The following is a 22,356-nucleotide window of genomic DNA, read 5'->3' as shown; positions in this document are numbered from 1 at the left end:
ATTGCTCTATTTCAATCTTCTGATCAGTAAACTGTCTACCTAATTTGGATAAACAACTTACAATGAGAGCATTTTTACAGCCAATTCATCTTGGTAATAAGACAGTTTGCTCTGTACTTTAGCTTATAGACAATTGTCCCATAGAAAGTGCCAAAAGAATATAATGGCAAAGGTTCTTTTATATTTCTGGTTTATAATTATATATCATTGTCCTCAATCCTACTACTGCTAAAGAAATTCAATTCCTCCAATGTTGTCTTTTTCAAAAACTATACAGGCTGGGTGCTATGGCCCAGGCCTGGAATCCCAGCACTTCAGAAGGCCAAGGCAGGAGGATCGCTTGAGCCCAGGAGTTCAAGAGCAGCCTGGGCAACATGTTGAAACATCGTCTCTATAAAAATACACGCACAAAAATTAGCTGGACATGGTGGTGTGCACCTGTAGTCCTAACTACTCAGGAGGCTGTGGTGGAAGAATCACTTGAGCCCAGGAGGTCAAGGCTGCAATAAGCTGTGATTGCACCACTGCACTCCAGCGTGGATGACAGAGCAAGACACCCTGTCTCAAAAAAAAAAAAAAAAAAAAGACTATACAACAGAGCTCTGAAAAAAATCACACTTTCAGGTACTTGAAGAAGAGAAAAAAGTTGTTTCTACTCCTCTTGTATTCCTCCTTCCTGAATATTGTTTCCTTAGTCCTTTTTACATAGCTTTCCCCAGTTAGTTGATAATCTCTTCACCTTTTCTCTGAGTTCTCAACATCAAGGGTTAAAAACAGGTCCGTGTTTCTCTTAGTGCATGTGCCCAGCATGATTAAAAAGGAAGGCTTACTTCATAGGTGCAAGAGCCTGAAAAGAATTATGTCTTAAATTTAATCATTTCATATCGCTGCCATTTACTTTATGGCTCATTAGGAATACCAGGTCTATTATTTTCCACATATTTTTTTTTGCCAGTGTTTCGCCTATTGCTTTTCTGCTGTGTATGCATTTTTCAATTACTGTATATTATTTCTTGCATTCCTCATGCTTTTTAAATTACTCTTCCCAGGACTCTACTGAAACAGACTGAGGGAGGAGGTTGGGTGATGATGGGGGTAGCAGAGAGGGTTTGGCTGTTTCTCTATATGTCCTATGGGAGGTATCTGGCCTTAATTGTTGGTGAATATTTCACTGATGTCTCATTTAAATGTGGGATTCATAATACCTCTTTCATCCTCAGCCTTGGGTGCTGGCAATTAATTCCAGGGCAACAGGAAACATCACACTCAAAGTTTTGTCATGAACATATGATTTGATTTAACTTCCTTTTTTTCAGTTGGGGAAACTAAAGCTCAGAAAGTTTAAGTGACATGTCCAATGTCACACAAATGGTGGAGGTAGAATTGATATTGAAGCTTAGGCTTGTCTGGCTCCAGGCACCGCACATGTTCAATAACAATGACTCTACAGAGGCATAAGAATTCTTGGGATAGTGTCTTAGGAAACTTTCCTATGTGTTCTAATATAATGTGTTAGGTGAAACATCAGTGTATAAAATATACAAAGACATCCAGGTCTACCCCTATATTTGGGAAGATAGAGCCAAGAGATCAGATGGGTGCTCCTACCCCTTCATGTCCTGTCCCTGTGTTTTCTCCACATCTGGCTCTGTCCCACACCATGAGGAATCTCCTGCTTTCTCTTGGGCCTGAGGTTGCCTCAGCAGAATGAATCTGGGGAAGAAGACTCTGCAAACCCCAGCAGCAAGCAGAGGGCCACTTTGGCAGGGAATATCAGAGTCTTGAGTACCTGGCCAGAGATCTAGAAAACTAGGGATTGTGGTTTACAGATAGTCCTGTACCCCTGCCATGCAGCCGTCTCATAGTAAGAGAGGGCTGCAGCTGGCAGAGGAGCATTTCGGGCCAGAACAGAGGCCCCAGTGCCTGGGACTAAGGAAAGTACTGAATATGGCTCTGTAGGGTGTCCGCTTCTATAAACTGGCACAGGTTTATTATTATCAAGCCACCCAAAGTACAACTGTTAAACCTGGGCTGAGGCTAATTTACTATTATGCACCCATCTGACTGTGGGAAACCTTCTTCTCTTTGCTGATGCCAAATATGTAGCCACTTCAGTGGGCTGTCATGCTAATGAGAGTAAGGAGTCGGTTAAAAAAAAGCAAAAATAAAGCATCCAGAGCATTCTTTTTAGCTGCTGGCTATTAAATATATTTCTTTAATTAAACATTCACTGAGCCACATTGTGCCAGACATTGGAGTTATGTAGGAAATAAAAATAAAGAAGATGATATTAATGCAATAATAGAAAAAGACAACCTACTATGTACTAGACATTGAGCACAGTTGCAGGATATTGAGGTTACCTCTTTAACCAAACAGACATGGTTCCTGCCCTTATGGAAACTTATAGATTTTAGGCACATAATAGACATTAAGTTAATGACTTGCACGTATCAATAATTGCAGTTATAGTAAATAGCATTGAGAACTTTTGAGGTGTGTGAGAGTGTATTTTATTTGCTGAAATGTGTTCCTCTGAAGTTCTGATGTTAAATTACTAACCTCCAGCATCTCAGAATATGATTACATTTGGAGATAGGATATTTAAAGAGAAAACTAAATTAAAATGAGGCCGTTAGGGTGGTCCCTGGTCCAATATGATTGGTGTTCTTTTTAAAAGAGTTTAGGACACAGTCATGTACAGAGAAAAGACAATGTGAAGATATGAGGAGAAGACAGTCATAGAAGCCAGGGTAAGAGGGCTCCTTTCTTCGCCTCAAGAAACCAACCCTGCTGACACCTTGATCTAGTGTCAGAGGCGTTTGGACCAGAGCAATTCCATCTTGAATAGGAGCTGGGCAAAATAAGGCTGAGACCTACTGGACTGCATCCCCAGAGGGTTAGACATTCTAAGTCACAGGATGAGATAGGAGGTCGGCACAAGATACAGGTCATAAAGACCTTGCTGATAAAACAGGTTACAGTAAAGAAGCTGGCTAAAACCTGCCGAAACCAAGATGGTGACAAGACTGACCTCTGGTCGTCCTCAATGCTATGACAGCACTCAATGCTATGTCCCAGCACTATGACAGTTTACAAATGCCGTGTCAACATCAGGAAGTAACCCTATGTGGTCTAAAAAGAGGAGGCATAAATAATCCACCCCTTGTTTAGCATATAATCAAGAAATAACCATAAAAATGGGCAAGCAGCAGCCCTTGGGTCTGCTCTGCCTGAGTAATAGCCATTCTTTTATTCCTTTACTTTCTTAATAAAGTTGCTTTCACTTTACAGACTCTCCCTGAATTCTTTCTTGAGTGAGATCCAAGAACCCTCTTTTGGGGTCCGGATTGGGACCCTTTCAGGTAACATTAGGACTTCCATCATTTAGAACTGTGAGAAAATAAATTTAGTTGTTTAAACCATTCAGTCTGTGGTATTTTGTTACAGTAAGTTCAGGAAACTAATATAGTTTGTAACAGGGAAGCCATATGTAGTGAAGGGTGACTAGAATAAAACATTTTTGAGACCCAGAGGAAAAATAAATCTTTACCTGGACATTCAGGAGACTTGACGGGATGGGACAGGTGTAATTCCTGGCAGAAAGTGGCAGAAGGCATGGGCAAAGCTCCTGAAACAGAAGAAGTCTGAATCACGGATGAACTGGGAAGAAAATCAGAGTTGAGCCACAGTGATAAAGGGACTGAATGGCCTTTGAGCAGTCATTTTGGTTGGTGCAGGCTGAAGCAAGTGTGTTTCCTAGTATTTTTCAAAAAAAAAAAAAAAGAAAAGAAAAAAAAAGGAAAGAAAATGAAAACAAGAGAGTGTGAAAATTTGATTTACTTGATACACACTCCTAGATAGTTGGAAATGTTTGATTGATGAAACACATGATTTTACTTATAAATAATTGAGGCACTCTAATGTTTTAACAAGAAAATTTAATGGCAGATTCAGAATCTAGGAAACCAGGTCTTGTTTTTATAGTGTATATTTATCGACACCTAGCGGCGGGATTCTGAGTTGTTCTAAAGTATTCTTGAAAAATACTTTGTTCACAGTACAGATTTCAAGTCATTCTCAAAGTGAATTTATTCATTTATTCTACAACTAGTTACTGAACCAATTTATGTAGCCAGCACTGTTTTTGTGTGTGTGTGTGTGTAATTCAACTAACTGACCTCTATTCCCTGCTTTAACATAATGATAATACAAATTCAATCATGGCAGTAGCTTCCATTTATTAAGCACTTACGGAATACTCACCACTCAGCTAGGCAGTTTTTTAACGTTGTCTCATTTGACTTTGACAACTAAGCTCAAAGCTCTTATCCTTTTCTCAGATGAGGAAACTGAGGCTCAGAGAGGTAAGATAACTTGCCAAACTCAGACAGCCAATTAATTGAAGAACTGCTGTTAGGTCCTAAATGCCTGACTGTAAAGTTCATGCTCATTCCACTCTACCACACAGCATCATAAACAATTTTTTCATAAATTCACTTAACATATATTAACTTGTTTAGTTGACATACTTATTTAAGATATGTGTGTGTGTGTGTGAGAGAGAGAGAAAAGTGTGTGTGTGTGTGTGTGTGTATATGTGTGTGTGTATGTGAAAGAGAGAGAGACAAAGACTTATTATATGCCAGGGACAAATATAGATTCATGCATTCAGTCACAAAATATTTATTAAACACCTACTATTTACCATGCATATGTGGAGTTCTGGTAATATAATAGTTGGCATAAAAGACCCACTCCTTGCTGTCAGTGTGATTAGAGCCAAACAGGGTAGAGGGACATTAATCATATTAATATTAATGTATGCAGATTTCAAGCTAGGATATACTTTTGTAGAAATGACAGTTCAAGTTTGCATATTATAAAAGGATTTGAGTGCTCTTTAAGATTCAAAAAGCATTTCTTCTAAGATGTGCTGCTTCACCTGAGGTCTGAAGGATGAATACAAACTAAACGTGTGTGTTTAGAGGAGGGAGTGCCAGAGGTAAGCAAGTAGGTGAGAGGAGTGTTGCAGATGGCTGGGCAGCACATGCAAATGGCCTGTGGTAGCAGGGAAAAATGCACAGTGAAAGGTGAAGAGGGAAAAAGCAGTAGTGTGGAGTTAAATGTGACTGGAGAAGTAGGTAGATAATGGGGAAAATTACTATGCAGCCTTGACCATTGTGCAATGTGAATAGTTTCACCAATGTCATGGCTCCAGAACTCTTCATCTGCATCTAGGTACTGTAAAGGAAAATCTTCCCACAGTGATTGGGGAAAGGAAAGTTAATATACAGCCAGTTCAATTTCTGTAACACAATCTTAAAGCAAACTGGACACTGAAAAAGTTACCCACACATTTATACTCTTACATCCCCCTTGAAGTAGAGATCAGGAACAAACCAGTCTTCCTGAATGGCAAAAATAAGTGGAAATCCAGAGGCAGTATTTCTGGTGTCAATATAAGAATATGATGGAATAAATCAACTGTTATAAACAAATTCTGGTTAAACATGTGAACACTTCCTCCTTGACACCTTGTTCCACAGCGCTCACAGAGAGTGAATGAAAGTAGTGCATGAATTCAGCACCTGCAACTGAAATATACAGGTTCTCACATGGGGCCTGACTAGGCAAATAACTTGACCCACGGAGAACAAATAAAAGCAGGGGGTTGGTGACAGTCCACCCAGGAGCAGTGCTGAACCTAAGGAATTCCGACCCCCAGCCAAGGAGGGACCATTAGGAGTACAAAATGCAAAGGAGGAAGTGTTCACATGTTTAGCCAGAATTTGTTTATAACAGTTGATTTATTCCATCATTAACAATCCTCATCTCTCTGGTTCCAAAGATTAGAGATTTGTGCACAACTAACCTCAAGGGTTTGTTGCAACAAACAGATTCCAGATCAGGTAGACTCTGACAATAATATCTATTGGATGTGGAGACATGGGTCTAGCATTTAGAATCAATTGATAGCTTCTGCCAATTTGGGCCAAAAACCCTGATCCAGATTTATCGTAAAGCACTCTTCCTGAACAAGTTACCAAAACCGGGAGGTGGTGTGCACAGAACAGCACAGTTTCTTTCCTACTTATCTTGTTCTAAATCCTAAACTTCTTAACATTCCATTGCACTAATAACTTCTGGATGGCTCCAATCTGCAGCCAAGACTTTAGACTCTTGGAAGCTAACCTGACTCTTCCGCCGCTTGCCTGGAAGCTCTTTCCTGTCATCGTTTTTTATCAGTTCAGGGTCAGTTCATTGTTACTTTTCCTTCTCTCATATCCTTAACTTAGTAGAGCAGATTTGACTAGTTGTCCTCTGAGTATACATTCTCTACTTCTTTTTTAGTAATAGAACATAAAGTAATTTGAGTCAACAATGTTCGTAGCTAACAGACTGTCTTTCCTATCATCCCTTTCAGCCAGGTACATATGACTAACTTTTGGCCAGTAGTATTAAGTTTTTGGTAACAATTTTTAGTGAAGCATCTTGGAAAAAAAATTCATGTGCAGCTAGAAAAGTCTGATTTCCCTCTCTATTCCTTCTTCTTCCTGTGTTGGAATATAGATGTGATGCCAGGGTCTGAGTTCCCCATTTTGAACTAGAAGGTGACCACGAGGATAGAAGCCACACGCAAAAGATGATAAAAGAGAAAGATAGAGGAAGACTCTCTGGGGATAATTTAGGAGCCCTGGGCTTTATCTCTGGATTTATTTTGCATAAGGAAGAATTACATTTCTTCCTTGATAGACAATTTTCATTTCCAGTCTTTGTTTCAACTTACACAACTCATGACTTATATACTGAAAGGATGGGAAGTGATCTAATTCAGTGAAAGTCATACCTGGTGAGGGACTATCTCTGTGGGTACAAGTTGGAGGCACCTCAGGCTTTGGCTTCCAGAACTATATAGAGCCACTTTTCATTTTCAGAAATATGTACCGTCCCTTTGGAATCCCTGATTTTTCTCACCTCCTCCCTGAGAATAATTTCTATTTTGAATATGGTATTTTCGGGAAGGCCCATAGGCTGGGCCAGCTATGGCTGCCTTTCATTGCCATTTGGTTATCTAATTAAGTATTGGTGTATGCACATATATGAACTATTATGTCATAATCCAAAAATTATCCATATTACTTTTCTGCAATGGTAAATTCTTAGGCCAGGAATGTTAACCTGTGAAGAGGACAGTATGTGTGACTTTCAGAACAATTACTCATGGTGGCAGCTTCTGGCATGCTCATGTTCCTCCTGTGGACTAAAAGTTGGCATCTGAAGGACATGGTAGAACCAAAGAGGGATATGACGGGGCTTCGGGGAGGTGGTGGAGAAGCAGGAATGCACTCCAGTTGCACTTAACATTTTCCTTCTTTGAACCAAATGTCCCAGGTTTTTTACTATGATAACTGAGAAGTCAATGAAACCTCCAGTAGGAGTCAAAAAACCCAGAGAAAATGTTTAGTTCCCTATAATTAATAGGTTCAAGCACATTGGTGATCGTAGGCACTTTTTCTGATGCAGTGATTTTTCCTTGTTGGGACACTATATGCCTAGCGTGTTTTTTCACAGAGGTTTGGCAGAATTGGAAACCACCAAGGGATAATTTCAAGTCTTCAATGCCAAGACAACTGGCATCTGAAGGTGTTATTTCTTGTGTCCTTTCAGAGTTCTGCCAAGAATAATTACACCACTAAACCAACTAACCCTACAAAGTAGTATGTATTTCTCAATAGTCTTTTCTGTTAATTAATGAAAACTGACAGTAGTCAAAGAAATAATTGAGCATCCTTTTGAGATTGAAAGAACTCACTGGGTATGTATGTATGTTATCAGTTGTTTGCTTTCACTTTTGCCCTCAGCTGGCATACATATTTGATAGTACCTACTTCTCAAGATAAGCCTTGACAGTGGTCTCAAAGATACTGTGCAAGGCCGCTTGACCTCAGGGTGCAGTTTCCTGGTCTATGTTAGTGAAATCCTTTAGTGTAGAAAAGCCTTAATACATCTCTGTTTTGTTATCTTTCTTATGAGCCACCATAATGGCAGATGCCTGAAGACTACCGCATGGAGAAACTGGGCAATTAATTAGTATCCAATTATTATTTTTAATTTTTTATTATACTTTAAGTTCTGGGGTACATATGCAGAAGGTGCAGGTTTGTTACATAGGTGTGCACGTGCCGTGGTGGTTTGCTGCACCCATCAACTTGTCATCTACATTAGGTATTTCTCCTAATGCTATCCCTCCCCTAGCAATTATTAGGATCTTGTAAGTCCTCGATTATAAGCGATGCAATCTTTTTGAGTGCTAGCTTGAAACTGGCAAACAAATACTCTTCTGCATTCTATTGGCCAGAGCAAATCACAAGGCAAACTCAGAGTCAAAGGAATGAAGAAATAGCCTCTTGATGGGATGAGGTTCAAAGTTCCACTGCAAAACACATGCAACAGAGAGGCAGGAAAAACAGGAATAATGCCTGCAATCAATCAATCTGCCACAGTAAAATAGCACAAGGTGCCAAAGGAGCGTATAGAACATGCATATATTCCAGCCTAGAAAGTCAGATCTTTCCCAGAGGCTGCAATTTCTGGGCTTAATCTTGAATGATGGTTGCCACTGAAAAGGTAAGGATGAGTCAGAGGCAGGGAAGGCACTTAAAGGCATGAGTAACCTAAGCAGGCATAAAGTCAGGACACAGTACCTCTCTGAAAAGTATGGTATTTGTGGCGGGCAAGGGAAAAATGAGAGAGGCAAAAACCAAGTTCTTAAAATACAGTCAGCCTTTTATGCATTTTGGAAATTCTCTATGCTTGCTTTCTTTTCAAATTATTTTGTGACCTTGTTATCTGTCTAAAAACTTAAGTTTTTCTGTTCTCCTTCATGTGCAGAGGCAGAGGAAAACATACCCAGGAATAATGTAATTTTTGACTTTCACTGTGCATAGAAATATCTTCTTTGACAGAGTTGTCCTCACTATTGTGTTTTGAAGGGCTAATGAATATTTCTTCTCCTGAGATAGCCCAGAAGGGAGCCATTTAGAATGCCTGATGTGTGGATAGATGGCCGTCAATCAATATGTCTACAAAGCAATTCTCTGAATGCCAGAGGATGGTGAAGAAAACTAGAAGGAATTTGAAATGAGAAAGTATGACTTTTAGGCCATTAAGGTTTTCTTTCAAATACCTGGTATGATGAAAGGGAAATAGAAAAAAAACTCCAATAGCTGTTAATACATGGAACTAAAAGACGAGTGTGTAATATAGAAATTGATAAAACCATTAGTCTAGATGAGCTTTCATAAAGCATTTGATTCTCATCATCTTCTATTGACTCTTTAGGGTATAACATATTCCACAATTTAAAATTATCTTAGTTTTCATAATTTCAAAAAATATCAAATTTTATTATATGTTATGAAATACTGGGCCCAAGCCAAATTATTTTGTCATTTGTTTGGAATGAGATCCATGAGTTCCTGAAGACATATGTTCAGAACTAAAATATTTTCATAACTATAAGATAATATTGTTCTTTTTAATAGTTTTGTTTTTCAGGGTTTTAGCATTTCATATACATAATTTCCTTTTCCCAACTGCCCTCACCTATTTCCCTGGCATACTACTGGTATTTACCTGAGACTTAACTCAAGTTTATTTTTGCCTATATAAAGCTTATTCTGTCTTTGCAACCCTGCTCCACCCCAACTCACAGAATTGAACACTCTCTTTTTATGTGCAAGCACTGAAGTTGGCACCAGTCTCTGGGATCAACTCTAATATCTGTTATCACAACACATTGCACATTGTATTAATGTTTTCTTCATCATTAGACTGTAATTTATTTAAGAGTTAAGTCTGTGTTTTCTTACTCTTTGTGTCCTTTCTTCCTGTGGTGATGACATAGCAACTGCCCAATACATACTCATGGGAGTTAACTTATGAATAAATAAGTGAGTGGCTTTCAACTGCAGATGCAACTTTGAATGAGACGACATCCGTTTCCACACCAAAAAAATTTTAAAATAAAACGTAATATTTAGATTTCTTTCAATAATTTATTATTTATAAAGTCCTTTTGCATATTCCATCATCATTCAACTGATACTTACAACAATAATATCAGCCCCATTTTAAAAGTAAGAGCGTTCATGTTAATAGTAAGTCATGCAACTACATGAAAACTCAAGTATTCAGCTAAAGACACACATCCTATATTGCACACTGTTGAGAGAAATAGCAATTAAATGGGATGGCAATTCTGTGATTAACCTCTGTAACAAAAAGATTGGGTCATTTCTTTTTTTCTATTTATTTTTCTTGTGTACAAATAAGAGAGGTCTACAAGGTGACCCCCAAGTTCCCTTCAACTCTAGCGTATGAAATCTGCTCGCTCACATACTCATTAAACGCTCTGTCTCTGGCCACCACATCAACTGACCACAAGATGGCGATGCAGCTTAACTCAGCACCCAGGTCTGTAACCTCAGCATCTAATGAAAGCCGTGCCCAAGGCAATTTCCCATATCCAGCAAATTTTAAAACATAGGTATTCTATCATGTTTGAGAACTCACCACCTCCCTTTTCAAATATGACTTCTGGCATGGAGAAAATGTTTCAAGATGCCAACCATCCCTAAGATCAAGCAAGAGGGACATCAACTTGAAGCCAGTGCTAGTGAACAGACCAAGAAAGCTCATTTACATGATGGAAGACAAAGTGTAATATCCACACCAGGGCAACTTTACCAGGTAGAAAAATTAGAGACTATGCATCTTCATCAGACTCTAAATTTCGATACTTTCAACACCAGATTTGTTCTCTGTTGAATCCCTGTAAATATTTAGCGTGAACAAATGCACTAAGCACCAACTTGGAGTACCTCAATATGATGGGTTCTAGGGAAGAGATAGTCAGTCTTCTGTAAGAGTTCACAATCAGACTCATATGTGCAACATATGTTTAATGAACACATATTATGTGACAAGCTCATGTGTTAGGTCTCAGATAAATAGCATTAATAGTGGCTACTATTATTTATTATTTATTGATTGCTAATTGCCATGGCATATGCATAGCACTCTAAATTTCAACTCATTAAATATTTATGAAAACATTACATATTAAGGGCTAGTAGCCCTGTTTTACAGATAATGAGAGGTAGGCTCAAAGAGGTTAAGGCAATTTGCTAAGATTACTACCATTTACTAAGATTACTGCCATTAACTAAGATTACTGAGTCCTGGTTGTACAATAATGGAAAAGCAAGAACACTGAGGATAGAGGAAAGGCATACGCCAGCAAACATAACACATAATATTCCTGACAATAACTAGAAGGGCAGTCAAGGACACTTTCAGAGCACAATGCTTCTTCCTTGCCTTGGTCCCTGAAATTCACTTCCACTGGTTCAGAAAAAGAAAAAAGTAGGATTTCTGATTTGTTTTACAATATCCATTGTCTACCAGTTCTCTCATGGCAGTATGGTCTTCAGCTGGCCCACTTGGTGATCCTTAATCCAGAACATTTTATTACCTCTTTTGCAACCAGTGCTGCTACTGGGCTTGTACTCTTGGAAACATTTCACAGGCAAGATTCCTCCAACCCATGCAGAAGCTAGACAGACGGCAAGGAGACATGTTCTCAGAATGATATAATAAGAATCCCTCATCAAGTCTTGGTTTGTATCTCTGTTAAAACATAGTCGAGACATGGAATCAACCTAAATGCCCATCAATGATAGACTGGATAAAGAAAATGTGGCACATATATACCATGGAATACTATGCAGCCATAAAGAAGAATGGGATCATGTCTTTTGCAGGGAAGTTAATGGAGCCGGAGACCATTATCTTTAGCAAACTAACACAAGAACAGAAAACCAAATATTGCATTTTCTCTCTTATAAGTGGTAGCTAAGTTATGAGAACACATGGGTGCACAGCTAGAAATAGCACACACTGGCGCCTTTCAGAGAGTGGAGTGTGGGAGAAGAGAGAGGATCATGAGAAATAACAAATGGGTAATAGGCTTAATACCTGGGTAATGAAATAATCTGTACAACAAACCCTCATGACACAAGTTTACCTATGTAACAAACCTGTACATGTACCCCTAAACTTAAAATAAGTAAAAACAAACAGAAAAAATAGTTATTTTTAAAAGTTTATATCCCTTCTACCAAGGAGCATAATTAATTCTGGCCATAATTAGAATATATTTGCTGTATGATTAACTGAAACATAAAATAATTCTATAATATACCAAGGCTCTGAAATAAATACTAATTTTTTCTTGACTCGGAGTGTGGTCCCAAGGTATTTTTGTCCCGTGTCATCTGTTCTAGGGTGTCACATTCTCATTTCAGTTCTCTTTTGTTTTAGCTGTTATTTATATACTTGCTTGAGGTATCATATTTATTGATTTTTTTCCCCACAGTTTGGTTCTCACTACATAAATCTGGCTATATTACCAGTACAGTAACTCTAGCCCTGTGGGGACAATGTGGCATAGAAGTTGAAATCCTTAACTCTGGAGACGGACTGACTATCTTCTAATCCCACTCCTGCCACTCATTTCATGAGCAATCTTGGGAAATGTGCTTAACCTCTCTATGCCTTAATGTTGTCATCCATAAAATGATAATGATTCATTTTTGACATACAACAGAGTTAGAAAGCATCTGCTATATTCCACACAATGCTCAAGTAAAAATCACTAAATAAAACAGACCCCAAATCCCTGCTTTTGTGGGAGATGACAAGGCAATGCACATCAATGGAATTTGTGTCGTTATAGGCTCAACGGAGTGCTCTTGTTCCTTCCACCGTCTGAGAACACAGTGAGAAGTCCCCAGGCTTCAACCTGAAAAAGGGCCCTCGTCAGAACCTGACCATCAGAACTTGGCACCCCAATCTTTGTCTTCTGATCTACATTGTGACCTAAATTAGGTAAATACATCTGGCGTACTTCTTTAACATTTTTATACAATCTCTATGCACTGTGGTTTTAGATGTGCAATAATTTGTACAATGGTTTATTCCCAAGAACAGATTTTTTTGTGTGTATACTTCCTTACTTTAATAAATATATAACATAAATTTAAATAAATTTCTATTTTGTATATTTGTTTTTGTTTTGTTTTGTTTTCTTTTTGTTTTTTTGTTTTGGTTTTGAGATGGGGTCTTTCTCTGTCGCCCAGACTGGAGTGTAGTGGCACGATCTTGGCTCACTGCAACCTCTGACTCCCAGGTTGAAGTGATTATCCTGCCTCAGCCTCCCAAATAGCTGGGATTACAGGCACCCACCATGTCCAGCTAATTTTTGTATTTTGCTAGAGACAGGGCTTCACCATGTTGGCCAGGCTGGTCTCGAACTCCTGACCTCAAGCTATCCACCCACCCCAGCCTCCCAAAGTGCTGGGATTACAGGGGTGAGCCACCATGCCCAGCATATTTTGTATATTTGTAAAGTACAAAGTAAAATGAAAGTTTTACGGAGTTTGTATTTTGCATACCCAATGCGAGAATCAAGTTTTAAATAAATAAACCTATAATATTTTATCTGAACAAAAAAAATAGAACTGTGATAAATTTATATTGCTTATAAGCTACCAAATTTATGGTATTTTGTTATAATAGGTTAAAGAGACTAAGACAAATAAGATGTTGGACATCTTTTCATATCCTTATTTGGTATTTATACATCTTCTTTGATGAGGTATCTGTTAAGGTCTTTAGCCATGTTTAAATTAGTTGTTAGTTTCTTATTGTTGATTTTTAAGAGTTCGTCATGTATTTTGGGTAACAGTCCTTTCTCAGGAGTGTCTTTTGCAAATATTTGCCCTATTCTGTGGCTTATTTTCTCATTCTTTTGACATTAACTTTTGCAGTACACGATGTTTGTTCCATCACCATTTGCTGAAAGAACAACCCTTGCTCCATGATATTGCCTTTGCTCCTTTGTTGTATTGGGCTGTTTTTGCATTACTACAAAGGAATACCTGTGACTGGATAATTTATAAAGAAAAGAGATTTAATTGGCTCATGATTCTGCAGGTTTTATAGGAAGCATGCTGCTGGCATCTGCTTGGCTTCTAAGGAGGGCCTCAGGAAGCTTACAATCATGGCAGAAGGCGAAGGGGTAGCAGGCACGTAACATGGCAAAAGCAGGAGCAAGTGAGAGAGAGGGAGGTGCCACTCACTTTTAAACGGCCAGATTTCACAAGAACTCACTCATTATTTTGAGGACAGCACCAAGAGGGTGGTGTTAAATCATTCAGGAGAAATCTCCCGCCATGATTCATTGACCTCTCACCAGGCCCCAACTCCAGCATTGGGGATTCCATTTCAACATGAGGTTTGGGAAGAGACAAATATCTAAGCTATATCATTTGTCAAAGACCAGTTATCTATATTTATATGAGTCTATTTCTGGGCTCTCACTTCTTATCCATTAATATATTTGTCTATTCTTTCACCAACACCATCCTGTCTTGATTACTGTAGCTTTACTCTGTGAGCATTTAAATATTATATGCTTGTTATAGTATTTATAAATGTTTGTAATTTCCTATTTTGATTTCCTTCTTCACTCTAAGAGTCACTGATAAATATCTTTTTTAAACTATACACGTACAAATTTTAGAGGCCTTCACTTGTTAACTTCTTATATGTTATTTGCTTCTGGAATTTGTTGAGATTTTCTGTGTAGCTTATTTAATGGTCAGTTTTTGTGGACACTTCATAAGTAAAAATGATGCATCTTAAAAAATTATTCTATTAGAAGCCTACTTTTTAAAATTATGATTGATTGTCCTTTATAAATTCCTTTTTTTGTTATTGCTTTCCAATTCTACCTCCTTACTGGCAGGGTCCCAATGTGTATTGTGTATCCATCTTTCTTGAATATTTCTCAGAGGTAAATGTTGATAAATAATCCAATTGCATACTCTCTTGCCCTGGATAGTAGTTGATTTAGGGATATAAATATAGCCCAGTGCTGGACAATGACATGTGAGAGGAAGTCAGTTGAGGTCATTTTTTAAAAGATTTCCTTTCTTTTATAAAGCAGCTCAGAAATAATCATTTTTGGTCCACTGAATAGGATCTTGTCTGCATGTGACCCCTGAAATGTAGCAACCATTTTGTGACAATGAGGAAAAAAATAGCGGCAGAGCAGTACGAAAGAACAGAGCCTGGTTCCTAATTCTCTTCTTCAACCACTGCATTAATCCTCGAGCTTCCTTGTCACAGGGCATTTGGCAAATCAGGCATCCATTCCCCTTTTTACTTAAGATACTTATTTTCAGGTGAATTTTTGGCACTTGCAGTCAGAACATCCTCTCTGGTAAAAATTTTGTAACCAAAATGAGATTCTACACATAACATATTCTAAAATATGAAATTGGCAGATGGGATCATCTGAAGGAGTGAGGTGAGGACTAGACTATTCAAGTTTCAAGGCTGGTGCCTTGCTTTGCTCTTGCAAAACCTTTGGTCACTATGATGCATATTGTGAGTTGGGTTATAGATCATGTAGTATTTTAGTGGGAAAAATAGCTATTTCTTGCAGCTTTCAGTTTTGTTCTAAAAGTGGAATTGCTAACAAATAAAAACATAGCACACCTACTTAACTTTAAATATTGACTACTTTTATAAATAATAACTACTTTTTGAAGCATGAATATGTCCAAAATATTACATGCAATATACCTTATATTACAAAAACAGTTTTCTGAATTTCAAATTTAACTAGGCATACTGTATTTTCTTCGGGCAACTCGAACTAGAAGAAAGATATCAACCTAAGATGAAGGAAGCATTCCTGGATGCAAAAAAGGAAGGAAACAAAGAGAGGTCCTTTTGCCCATGACTTATAGTCTAAAATCAACTAAGAACCTCATAACATGAAACATTCAAGGACTGAAAACAAAGCCAAACAAATTTTGTATTACACACTAAAAATATAGGAGGAATAAATCCAATTAAACAGCCTGCACCCAACAAAGGGTAGCATTTATTATATACAACTGGTAGGAGAGATTTGTTAAAAGACTTGTGCGTATATCTCCAAGGCTAGTTTTAAAAAACAATTACTTCAAAATAAATAATGTTAAACTGAGGGCAGAGGTTGGGCAGAGCACAGAGACTAGTGTCTGGGAAACAAAAATTCTCAAAGATTATAAATATGGAGCTTTGCTTGTTGGACTCGAAGTCCACTGTAGAAGAGCCTGCCAATTGTCTCTCAGTATTTCTTTCTTTATTCCTGCTAGTAATAAAAGCTCTTAATTTTAAGTGCAGCCTTGTGACTGAAATTCTCCCCTTCAGTGGAATGTGCATGTAAGTTATTGTGCCAATTTCCACATTACCCTCTCTCTTCAGATGCAAGGACCGAAGACAACTGTTGATAGTAGCTGCCTCCAGCCCCTGACAGCTCATCTCTGCTTGTGAGAGTGACTAATATACTATTGTCTTGTAAAATCTACTGCATTTTAAAATTAATTTTGATAGAGCAACTAACACAGAGATTAATGTATGGATATTTATTACTTTATAATAAACATGAGGCAATTGAATTGCAGTCAGGCGGTGAATAGCAAACAAATAGATATTGCAGCCCGGAGATCCAGTGACTTTTGTTGTTCTGTAACAAACCATTTAGTAAAAGTGTTGCCTGTGAAAGCTTGAGGCAGACTTTTGCCTAGAAAGCACATAGCCAACTCTAGGGGAACAATTGAAGTAAAAGAGAAGTGACTTGTCCACATTCGCATGGTTTAACTAGAATTTAAATCTTCTGGTTGACTGTTCATTAAATTCTAATACAAAAGTAAGCTCCATTCAACCCCACCACGGAAAAATCTATGATGGATGTCCTTCTAGTGACTGTTCAGTTCCACTTCTATTAAAGTAAAATGTATTCCTATATGGTGCAGAAATATTATATTATGGCCTATTAGATGAATATTTTCTACTTTCATTAACATAGTAAATATAAAGATACATTGGGTGCGGGAACGTGGACAAAGATTTCCTCCTTGCCCATGCCATAATCAGGCACCTCTGAACTCTCTTCTCAACTAGGTCCTGACTTTTGGGCTTCTGTGTTTCTGCATTGTCCAATATTAGAAACAATCTTGATAAGTCAGTTTAACCAGAACCTTTCACCCTCAGTATCTGATCACACTGTATATCTGAGCAGGTTCCACATTCCCCACTGTTCCTCATGTAATGTTTGATCACTTTGGCCTGTCATCAGCAGGAATTCTGTTACATTGGTTTAACCAGAATCGCCTCTTACCCCTGATGCCTCCTCTTGTGTGTTTCCATTCACTGACCTTCCAACTGCAACCTGGCTCACAGGCTATAAACTCCCGGTTTTCCTTATTGTATGTGGAGTTGAGCCCAACCTTTCTCCTCTATCGCAAACCCCATCTCAGTGGTCCCTATAGTTAATGCAATGGTCTTGAGTAAAATCTGCCCTACTATTCAACAAGTGTTGTAAATACTTTTTCTTTAATAATTAATAGATAAAATGAGACTTAACAACTTACCTCTCATTCTTGACGTTCCTATTTTTTATCAACTAATAATGATGTAAAACAGAGCTGGAAGAAGAGCACTGTATGTGACTTTGTTCCCTGAACCCTCTACCAAGCCCTCTCCCTCTTGCCCCTGCCATCAGCCAATACACATGGCTGTTTAATCATAGTGATGTTTCACACAGTAAACCTCCACTTGCTCTTACAGTCTTTCCCAACCCATCTTCTATACAGTGTTTCTTCCTAATAGAGTTTTCCAGTTCCTAATATGACGGGAGATGAAATCTATTAGGCTTATGATGGGTCCAGGGATATTTACATTTAATAGGGATGCTTTTATGATACAAATGACTATAAAGGTCAAATTTCTCAGCATATGAGAAGGCATACATGACACTACAATTCTATAGCCTCCATAAAGCTGGCAAAGGGCTTCTAACTCTTTCTACTTACAAGGACAGTTCTATGTTTGATTTCCCATGCGTGTCATCTGTTTGAATTCCAAGAGTCTGCGATTTCAAAGGAGTTAACTAGGACCAGAAAACCCTCTCATTTTCGCAATCAGCAGCAGTACCTTCAGTTTGAGCTGGTAAAGAATGAGATTTGAGAGCAAATATTCAAGAATAACTACCATTTAGGATTTTGTAATTGTTCTTAGCAAACTTTAGAAGTGGCAACCATGTGATGTGCTACCAGTTGTAACTAACTCCCATACTTATTCCCAGTAGAACTGGAAAACTCATCTTAGAAGAATGAAGAGCTATTATCATTCTTTGCATTTTACCTTGGCATTTTGGCATTCACCTTGGAATATTTTTCCCACTCTCTTGTTATTCCAGTTTTTCCACTGTGGCTATGGGCTGTTAATGCCATTATTTTGTTATTTCAAAGGAAAAAAATGTTATATTACTTTTCAGGGAATATTCAGCAACCCAAGTCTACAATTAGTGTTTCTAAGCACATGCCAGTCTCTATTTCTCCTCTTCATTTTAAGTTGGAAGAATCCAAAGCAGTATTTCAAAATCACTTTTTGTTTGTGTTAAGATTTTTGGAGAGCATCTTTGTCAAAATTATTTAAATAACTAATCAGAAAACTATTTTCTTTCTCTAAATAAGTCAAAATATTCATCCTCTTGCAATCAAATTTATGCTAGGAAATATGTGAAAATCAGAAAAGGATAGAATTATGTAAAGTTTGAAGAAATCTTTTAAAGAGCTATTGAATAATTTTACATTCTGAATGGATTTAGGTGATGGATAGAATATTTTAAACACAGTTCTGGGTGCCTTTAATTCTAAGACTTTAGTCTTAGAAGCAGGGAAGAAAAAGAAACATTACATTTGATTCAGTTTAGTTTGTGATTTTGATTAATTCAAGAATTATAAATTCATATCTGTATTTTATGCCATCTAATATAAAAGGAAAATTTGAGATATGCACATGGATTGCAACCTTCTGAAACTGATGGCTCAGGCCTTTAGAGTAGCCAGGTATCTAGGCAAAGGACACCAGGAGCCTCCAGCCTCTAACCAGGTTTTCCAATATTGGATGCTACCAGGACTTTTATGGCAAAAACAGCAGTTACCCCTGATTATGTGATACTGGAGGCACAGGCTCTGTGGAGGCAATGCATTTGGGTTTTACTTATGCAACCAGTGCTTTTATTGGGAATGCTATCTGTGTATACGATATGCTTTCAAAATTTGTCTCTAACTAATAAGCCAAAGGCTAGCTTTGGTATAATGTAGAGAGGACCAAAACAGGATTTATTATAACTAGGTCCATAAGTATTTTGCTACATTCAGTTATTAGTCATATCACTACTCATTATTAATGAGCAAACTGAAAAAGTTGGATTATTCCTATGGTCTGGGAATGGTTTAGTGAAGACAGCAGACAGCATTGATTTCAGACAGATACAGGTTACAATTTCTGCTCTGCCACCTTTCCTATGTGCTACTTCTGTCTCTATTTTTTGATAAATAAGTTGGAAGTAGGAACATCAACCTTCTAGAATAGTGAGAATTAGATGAGTTAATAGAAGTAAAGCTCTGAGCACACAGAGAAGTAGTGACAACTGCAGTAAGTACTGCAGGTTTAGGTTTAGTACTGTGCGTGTCTCTACAAGTGCCTTCTCTTTACCCCATTCTACCACAACCATCACACATCCAAATCTTATACTCCAATAGGACCTTTCTTCATCCTATCCAGGGAAAGGTGAAACTAATGGATTCATGAGCTGTAGAAAAGGAGAAATTAAAAACAAAATCAAACATTGTAAAAACTGTTAAAGAAAAAATTGTGGGAAGGTACAGGATAAGATCTGTGTTTGGGGGACTCATCTCTCATTCTCCTTCTCAGCTGTGTTTATGGCAATAACTCCTTTCATTTATTCATCCATTCAGTTTGCATTGATTAAGCTGTGTGCCAGGATCCTGTCCTTGTTCCTTGATCTACCTCCTTCCCAAGTCAGCAGAGACTAAAAATTTGTTTTATGAGTTAAAGTATTGAATATTTTGCTGCTGGTTGTTATATAATTTTGATTTTCTCATTTCTAAACACCAAAGCAGCTTTTCTTTGTTTACCTCCAGACTATTACATGACATATAGTTTGCATTTTGGATATTTTCTTTACACTCTCAACCCCCTATTTAGAATATTTTCCAAGACTGTTTTCTGGTTACTTGCAATTTTGAACTTGAAAAGAACATTTATCCAAGTTTCTGTGATTTTTCTCCACAGGTAAAATCTTATCCCTATTTATGTTTGGTTTGAAATGTGCTGAAACATAATGGGAAGCCAAAGGTTCCCAAAATTGGGAGAAATTTTCATTTGAAAACAGTGATGATCCATGCGACCTTCCCATCAGTCATTAACCCTATGCTATCTATAAAATAATATGCAGAAGGCAGTAGGAGGGAGGATACATAGATTCTGGCCTCAAATTCCTCAGTGGTGAGATGTGAAAGGAGTTAACAAATCTGGAACTCAGTTTCTACACCTTGAAGATTGGGGAAGAAAAATACCCTCTTTCTCATGAGAGGATTATAAAAAATAAAATTAGATCTATGATAGAACCTTGGTAATTACAAAGTGCTTTACAAGAAACATCAGCAATTACCATATCCTGCTTGAACTAGGCCAGACCATTAAAGCTGGTCTAGATTGGACCATTGAGAGAATGATGATTTGGAATAGATTTTGTTAACTATAGAATCAGCAAACAAACAATGCATAGAATAAATACATAGTCAAGGATGCTAGCAGGTAAGCCTGGCTCTTAAGTCCCTCCATTTTCCTCACAGGACGGTGCCCTGAGCTTCAAAGTCAGATTCAGCAGCTCCCATAGCGTGGGAATCTACCAGAACAGAGGACCCCAGAACCTAAGATTTCTGCCTTTTATGCCTTTTTCCATGGAGGGATGGGCATGGAGAGGTCATGCACATTAACACTCAATGGTCTAACAACTTTCCATGAAAGGAAATTTTTGCTGTGCCACTCATGCCTTCATTCACAAACCATTTCTTTCCATTTGTTATTGGGCCTTCTCGAAGTTTCAGTCATCTGGCCAGCTTTATCTGATCACTGTGACACCTGGGGCTCTTCAGAAAAAAAGAAAGATTCTCTCTTTGACCTTGGTCTCATAGAGGTTACCAGTGTAATCAATGGAGAAGACAAGGCATGCCAGCAACCACCGAGGAAACATTAGACATGATAGAGACAAGAAGACGCAAACCCAAGCCTGACTCTGGGATAAATTGGGTTATCAGACTTGTTGTTTTCCCTTAGATTCCTCTAACTCTTCAGTCATGCCCCATTCTGAGAGGCCTCTCCTTGCACTAGTTTTCTACTCTGCCCTATATTAAGTATACCGCAGTGCCTTAGGTACCACGTGTGTACTCACTTAGGTACCATGTACATGCTCACATACATAACATATTCACCTCCTGCATGGCAGGCACCTACCCATCCTCCTATTTCTCCATGGATGTTATCTATTTAGTCTTTCTCATTTCATAGGCATCTCAGTCTTCAAGATCAGTTTTCCGTAGTACAGAACCCCCTCAGTCTTTATGAAATGCAAGGCAATGGAATTTAACAGAAAGACTGCTGACTTCACAATTACATAGAACTGAGGATGCATCCTGACTTTGTCACTTACCCACTGGGAGATGTTGGGAAAATAATTTAATCTATTTAAGCTATTGTTTTCTCGCTAGTAAATCAGGCACTGTGAAAATAGCTGAGTGAGCTGAGTGGCTGGTGTGAGCACTACATGCAGTTTTTAGATGACATGCATATAGAAGGTTGTCAAGAAATTTGCATGTTCTTATTTGCCCCACACTGCAACGGCAACAGTTCCAGAAACAGAACAGTGAGGGATCTTTCCCATCTTAGAAACTTTATTTGGCTAAGGGCTGCCTGCACTTTCAGCTGTTCCTTGCCTTGTCAACTTCAATTCTCTGTAAACCGTCATCCACACTCTAAAAAATTGAGATGGAGGATAAAATATTCATATACCGTACTTTCTAGACATTGTTCTTTGGAAGCAGTCTAATTGATATTTATTTCTTATAAACTATATCTCAAATATATTAACCCTTTGCCTCTGATTAAAAAGTGTTACTTTTTGCTTAATTGTGATATAGTTTTATATGTAGCAGTTTCACATTATGTTAGATTCTTTAATTTATATTATAAGATCTTGTTAGATATGTTTCTGAGTGTATGTGCGTAGGAATATATTATGGTAATGAAAAAAATTTAGAGTGAAATTACTTTTTTAAAACATTTACGTTTTATATTCTTATA

General features: G+C 37.9%; 1 long non-coding RNA gene across 1 annotated transcript in view; it reads right to left on the bottom strand.

Moving 5' to 3' along the window:
* LOC129010470 (uncharacterized) overlaps positions 1 to 22,356 on the bottom strand; it is a 41,865-nt gene that overhangs the window by 2,685 nt on the left and 16,824 nt on the right. The window contains exon 4 of the long non-coding RNA XR_008493004.1: positions 3,554 to 3,759. This is a non-coding gene — a long non-coding RNA (uncharacterized LOC129010470). The remainder of the gene's footprint in view (positions 1 to 3,553; positions 3,760 to 22,356) is intronic.

This window comes from Pongo pygmaeus, chromosome 10, assembly GCF_028885625.2.
Source record: "Pongo pygmaeus isolate AG05252 chromosome 10, NHGRI_mPonPyg2-v2.0_pri, whole genome shotgun sequence".
NCBI lineage: Eukaryota > Metazoa > Chordata > Mammalia > Primates > Hominidae > Pongo > Pongo pygmaeus.
Note: the sequence above shows the minus strand (reverse complement) of the source record. Positions and strands in the feature narration are given on the sequence as shown.